Source organism: Phascolarctos cinereus, unplaced genomic scaffold (genome assembly GCF_003287225.1).
Source record: "Phascolarctos cinereus isolate Bilbo 61053 unplaced genomic scaffold, phaCin_HiC Scaffold_3;HRSCAF=262, whole genome shotgun sequence".
In the NCBI taxonomy this organism is placed as follows: domain Eukaryota; kingdom Metazoa; phylum Chordata; class Mammalia; order Diprotodontia; family Phascolarctidae; genus Phascolarctos; species Phascolarctos cinereus.
In genome coordinates, this window is record NW_027555736.1 from 35,229,366 (window position 1) to 35,235,815 (window position 6,450).

A 6,450-nucleotide genomic window follows, 5' to 3' on the forward strand; every position below is an offset into this window, starting at 1 on the left:
GGAATATTTTAAAATAAGTTTTATTGATATATTTTGTTTCTACATAGCATAAATTTGCTCTCCCCTTCCCTGAGAGCTAATCCATATATTTTTTAAAGTATATATGAAGAGGGTAGGCCAAGCCAATAATAATAAAAACAACAATTCTGCCTAAACTAATTTACCTACTCAGTGTCATACCAAGCAAACTATTAAAAATTATTTTATAGAGCTAGAAAAAATAACAACAAAATTTATCTGGAAGAACAAGAATATTCAGGGAATTAATGGGGGGAAAAAAACAAAGGAAGGTTGCCTAGCAATGTCAGATCTCAGATTATATTATAAAGCAGTAATTGTCAAAACTATCTGGTACTGGCTAAGAAATAGAGTGGTGGATCAGTGGAATAGATTAGGGACACGAGACACAGTAGTCAATGACCATAATGACCTAACATTTGATAAACCCAAAGACCCCAACCTTTGGGATAAAAACACACTATTTGACAAAACCTGCTGGGAAAACTGGAAAACAATAGGATACAAAGTAGGTATAGACCAATATCTCACACTGTATACTAAGATAAGGTCAAAATAGGTGCATGATTTAGACATAAAGGGTGACACCATATGCAAATTAGAAGAGCAAGGAATAGTCTACCTGTCCAATGTATGGGGAAGGGGAGAATTCAGGACCAGACAAGAGATAGAGAGCATTACAAAATGTAAAACAGTTAATTTTGATTATATTAAAATAAAAGGCTTTGTACAAATAAAACCAATGCAACCAAGATTAGAAGGAAAGCAGCAAGATGGGAAACAATCTTTATAGCAAATATCTCTTATAAAGGCCTTATTTCTCAAATATGTACAGAACCAAGTCAAATTTATAAAAATACAAGCCATTCCCCAGTTGATAAATGGTCAAAGGATATGAACAGTCAGTTTTCAGATGAAGAAATCAAAGCTATCTATAGGCATATGAAGAAGTGCTCTAAATCACTTTCGATTACTGAAATGCACATTAAAACAACTCTGAGATACCACCTCACACCTATCAGATTGGCTAATGTGACAAAAAAGAAAAATGATAAATGTTGGAGAGAATGTGGGAAAATTAGGACAGTGATATATTGTTGATAGAGATGTGAACTGATCCAACCATTCTGGAGAGCAATTTGGAACTGTGCCCAAAGGGCAGCCAAACTGTGAATACCCTTTGATCCAACAATACCACTACTAGGTCTGTATCCCAAAGAGATCACAAAAAGGGAAAAGGAGCTACATGTGCAAAAATGTTTATAGCAGCTCTTTTTGTGATGGCAAAATATTGGAAATTGAAGGGATGTCCATCAGTTGGGGAATAGCTGGACAAGCTGTGGCATATGAATGTAATGGAATACTATTGTGCTATAAGAAATGATGAGCAGGCAGACTTCAGAAAAACCTGGAAAGATTTTACGAACTGATGAAAAGTCAAATGAGCAGAACCAGGAAAACGCTGTACACAGTATCAGCAACATTTGTGTGATGACCAACTATGAAGGACTCAGCTTTTCTCAACAACGCAATGATCCAAGACACGTACAAAGGACTTACGAAATAAAATGCTATCTATATCCAGATAAAGAACTGATGGACTCTGAATGCAGATTGAAACATATTTTTTCACTTATTTTATTCTTTCTCATGTTTTTTTAATCTGTTTCTTCTTCTTTCACAGCTGTGGCTAATATAGAAGTATTTTTTACATGATGGCACATGTATAAACTATATCCAACTGCCTACCATTTTCAGAAGAGGAGAAGAGAGGAGAGAGAGAAAAATTTGGAACTCAAAATCTTATAAAAATGAATACTAAAAATTTCCTTGACATAGAACTGCAGAAAAAAATAAAATACTATTTAAAAATGCATGAAGAGAAGAAAATCCAAAATGAAGGAAGAAAATCCCAAATCCAAAACAAAGATGACCAGCATATTGAAAAATATAACATGTTCAACATTTCATCTTTTAAAATTCAGTTAATTTTTTCAATTAACCAAAATCTATTTTCTTTTCTTCCCAGCTCCCCCCTTAAAAAAGAAACCCCTCCTTTTTTAAACAAATAGGCTAATTCAAACCAGACTAATTCCTGCAGTGGCTGTGTTTTACATATATATATATATATACACACACACACGCACACGTATGTCTCAACATATTTTGAAAATGTTTCAATACATTTCAAAATATATATGTCACAGTTTATTTCAATGTAAAATATTTCAAAAAATATGTCATAATATGCACCCTGAGTCTATCACCTCTTTATCAAAAAGTGGGTACAATGTGTCATCACAAATCCTCTGGAATTCTGGTTGATCGTTGAGCTAATTAGAATCTTTAAGTTGTTATATCAGTTGTTCCAATTTTGCCCAGTTCAGTCTGTATCAGTCTTCCCAAGTTTCTCTAAAATAGTTTCCTTCATCAGCACAACAGCATTCTACGACGTTCACATACCATCCTATGTTCAGTCTTACCCTTATTGATGGACATTCTCTTTGTTTCCAATTCTTTGCTACAGATGCTATAGAGATGCTATGAATATTTTTGTACATATGAATCCTTTTCCCAGTTCTTTGAGATACAGACTTTGGAGTGGTATCTCTGGGTCACCATTTGGTAACTATGGGGGAGTAGTTTCAAATTGTTTTCCAGAATGGCTGAACCAATTCACAAATCCACCAAGAGTACTTATGCCTATTTTCCTGCAGCCCCTCCCAACATGTCATTTTCCTTTTTTGGATCAACTTTGCCAATCTAATGGATGTAAAGTGGAACCTCAGAGTTGCTCCAACTTACATTTCTCCAAAATTAATAGCTTGGATTTCTTTCTTTGAAAACTGTTCATATTCTTTGACCATTTAAAAATTGGAGAATAACTCTTAGTCTCATAAATTTGACTTAATTTTTTATATACTTGGAAATGAAACCCTTCTCAAAGAAACTTGCTGCAAAGATTTCCTCCCATATTCCTTGTTTATTATAACACAGGAATTTTATTTTATTTTCACATGCCACAATTTGTTTAGCCATTCCCAAATCAATCTACTTTGCTTGCAGTTTTTTTTTTTGCTACACAAAAAGTTCTGCTACAAATATTTTGGCTCATATGGGGCCTTTCTTTTTATTAATGACCTCTCTGGGGTATATGAAAATATATATCAGATTTCCAGTGGAATTTCTGAGTCAAAGAAGATGGACATTTTGGCTACTTGATTTGCAAAGTGAATTCACAGTTACCCCAACAATCCATTAGTGGGGTGTATGGGGCGTTCAAGGAGGACTAGCACCTCTGGTGTGAGGGCCACTCATCCCCTTTTCCCTTCTACCTGGCACTCAAGTCTCACCTGCAGCTCCAATAAGCTGCCATACCCTGGTGAATTGTCTTGGCAGAGGGCTAAACTAGGTTGAGGGCAATTGACGGGCCTCAAATTGGTGAGTGAGTTAGGGAGATGTCTACCTCAAACACATAAAGACTTCCCCCAGAAGAATGAGTGGATGAGAACAATTTGTTCCAGTGGCCATGAAAGCTGCTGAAGCAGGTTCTTAGAGCTTGGTCAGACATTGAAGAAGACAAGATCATCTACTGCATCCCTAGCCATCACCAGTCATCCTGATTTTTGTCTTGCCACTGGACTTCGATGACTCAGGAAGAGAGAATGAGGCTGACAACTTTGGGCAACTCTGCCTCACTTAAGTCCAATTCACTCACAAGTCAAGACATCGCCCCAGTATGTCACTGGTCTTCAGAAATGAAGGACAACCAACAACCACAGTGTACCTGTCTCTCCACCCATTCCTCTGACATTGACTCAATATCTCATCGTCTTTGCTAATTTACTGAGTGTGAGGTGAAACCTTGGTTTGTTTTTTCTTATTGTTAGTGATTTAGTACCTTGTTTTATGTGGTCCTTAATAGTTTACAACTCTTCTTCTGAAAACTGCTTTTTTATGTCCTTAGACCACTCTCTGTTGGAGAATGGCTTTCCCCAATATATCTTGTGTATTTCTATTAGTTGTCCAAATCCTTTTCAGAGAAATCTGACACAAAGATTTTTTCCCATTAGACCTCTTTTCTTCTTTAATTTTTTGAGCAGATGTGTGAATATAATAGAAATAATGTAAGTTGTACCATGTTCGGTCATTTCATTCATGCCCAACTCTTCATCCTGAACTCCTCTCTGTCTCTTACACCCCACATATCCAACATGGTGCCAAATCCTATTGATTTCTTTTGCATCATCCCTTGAGTATGCCCCCTTTTTTCCTCTGAAAATGAAACCATCCTGGTGTAGACCCTCACCACCTCACGCCTGCTGCTGGTGGGTCTGCTTGCCTTATGTCTCTCCTCACTCCAACCCATCCTCCATTCAGCCACCAAAGTGATTCTCTCAGTTGATAAACTCCAGTGGTTCCCTATTATTTCCACTTCATTGCATCATTGGACCATAGTAGGCATTTAACAAATGCCCACTGAATAGAATGGAATGGAATTGGACTAGACCGTGACCTCATTGAGAGCAGGAACATGTAGCAGACTTCTTGGTCCCTCCATACCTCATGTGCCTAGCCTAATCAGTGCTGAGCATGAAACAAACATGCAATAAATAATTTGTTAATTGATTACTAACTGCTGGGGAAACCTTGTCACCAGCCATGGAGATGGACACATTATAAGTGTTTAATTCATTAATTCAGTCAGCAAGACAGAAGACCTGGGTTCTAATCCCATCTCTTTTATCTTACTACTTGTGTGACCTTGGATAATTTTATTTTACATTTAATTTTTTATTTAATTTTATTTTCTCTATTACGTGGAAACAAAAAACTTTAACACTGTAAAAAATTTTTTGAGATGCATATCCTCTCCCTCCCTCCCCTAAGTGTTTTGGATGCATCTCATGAATTTTGGTATGTTGTCTCATTGTTATCCTCTTTAAGGAAACTCTTTATTGTTTCTATGATTTGTTCTTTGACCGACTCATTCTTTAGGATTAGATTATTTAGTTTCTAATTAATTTTTAATCTATATTTCTACTGCCCTTTCTTGAATATAATTTTTATTGCGTTATGGTCTGAAAAGGATACATTTAATATTTCTACTTTTCTGCATTTGGTTGTAACGTTTCATAAATTTTTGTAAAGATGCCATTTACAGCTGGGGGAAAAAAACCGTATATTCCTTTTTATTCCCATTTAATTTTCTCCAGAGGTCGCCTTTGGATAAATTGATTAACTTCTCTGGGCCCCAAGTTAGACAAGATAACTTCCAAAGTCCTCTAAATTTTTTTTCTTTTTTATTGTGAATTTAGTAAACCTTAACAAACAGGAATATTTTAATATACAAAGAGCAAAAAGATGATTGCATATAAAACAGAACTTCTGTTGGGGATGGTTTATTTCTAAGGCCCTTCTTAGCTCTAAATCTACGATTCTAGGACTTTATAAGATTTTACTAAGCCCTCAATTAAGCAATGCCCCGTGCTAGATACAAAGACAAAACAACATAGTCCCTGCCTCTCAGGAAGCATATATTCTATTAGAATGTACCTGAACAACAATAATAATTGCTGTTTATTTACGTCGCATTTTATAGACAGTATCTCATTTGGTCCTCACAATAACCTTTTAAAATAGGTAGAGTAAATATTATTATATTCATTTTATAGATGAGAAAACTAGAGCTCAGAGGACTTGTTTAGGGTCATGCAACTGGACTTGAATTCAAGACCTAAGTCCAAATGCAGTGTTCTTTCTGCTTCTTGACCTTCTCTGTGTCTTCTCCCAATCCACTATTCCAGGCCGATTGTTTGGAGAAGCTTTGTGTTCCCCAAGATATGGTTAGTTCCTCAACACTTTAGTCCCCCAGGGCAGTATTTGTGAGAGCTGATGCTCCAGGGAGGGTGGAGCACATATCCTGTGCGCCCCCTACCACTGTCCATATCTTTACTGAAAAGTGCCCAGGAGACCAACCCACCCTTGACACAGGCCACAGTCAGAACGCGGAGAAGGGCCAGGCTGGTCTTGGGGTGTCCTCTCTCTGCCTGCAAACAGCATCTCTGTGTTGAGGGAGAACTCTCCCTGTGAGCACTTTGCTCTGGCTATTTGGGGGACACTGTCACACTGCCCCCATTTTACAGATAGGAAAGCAGGCCCTGAAGGGTTTCCCCACTTTGTCCTGCTTTTCCATCCAGCTGTCTGATACTGACACCATTAATCTCTCAAACTCAACAGGCCCCAACCTGAATTTACCATCTTTCCTTCCAAACCAATGCCTCTTCCCAAATCTACCATTTCTTTTCTTTAACCGTTTTTAACTTTGAGCTGAAAAGCCGAAAAAAAGCACTTCTATACACATAGCAGAACACAAAAAGAAGATTATGCACAAAACCTGTCTGTCTCCTTTTTCAAAAGTATACACAGTAC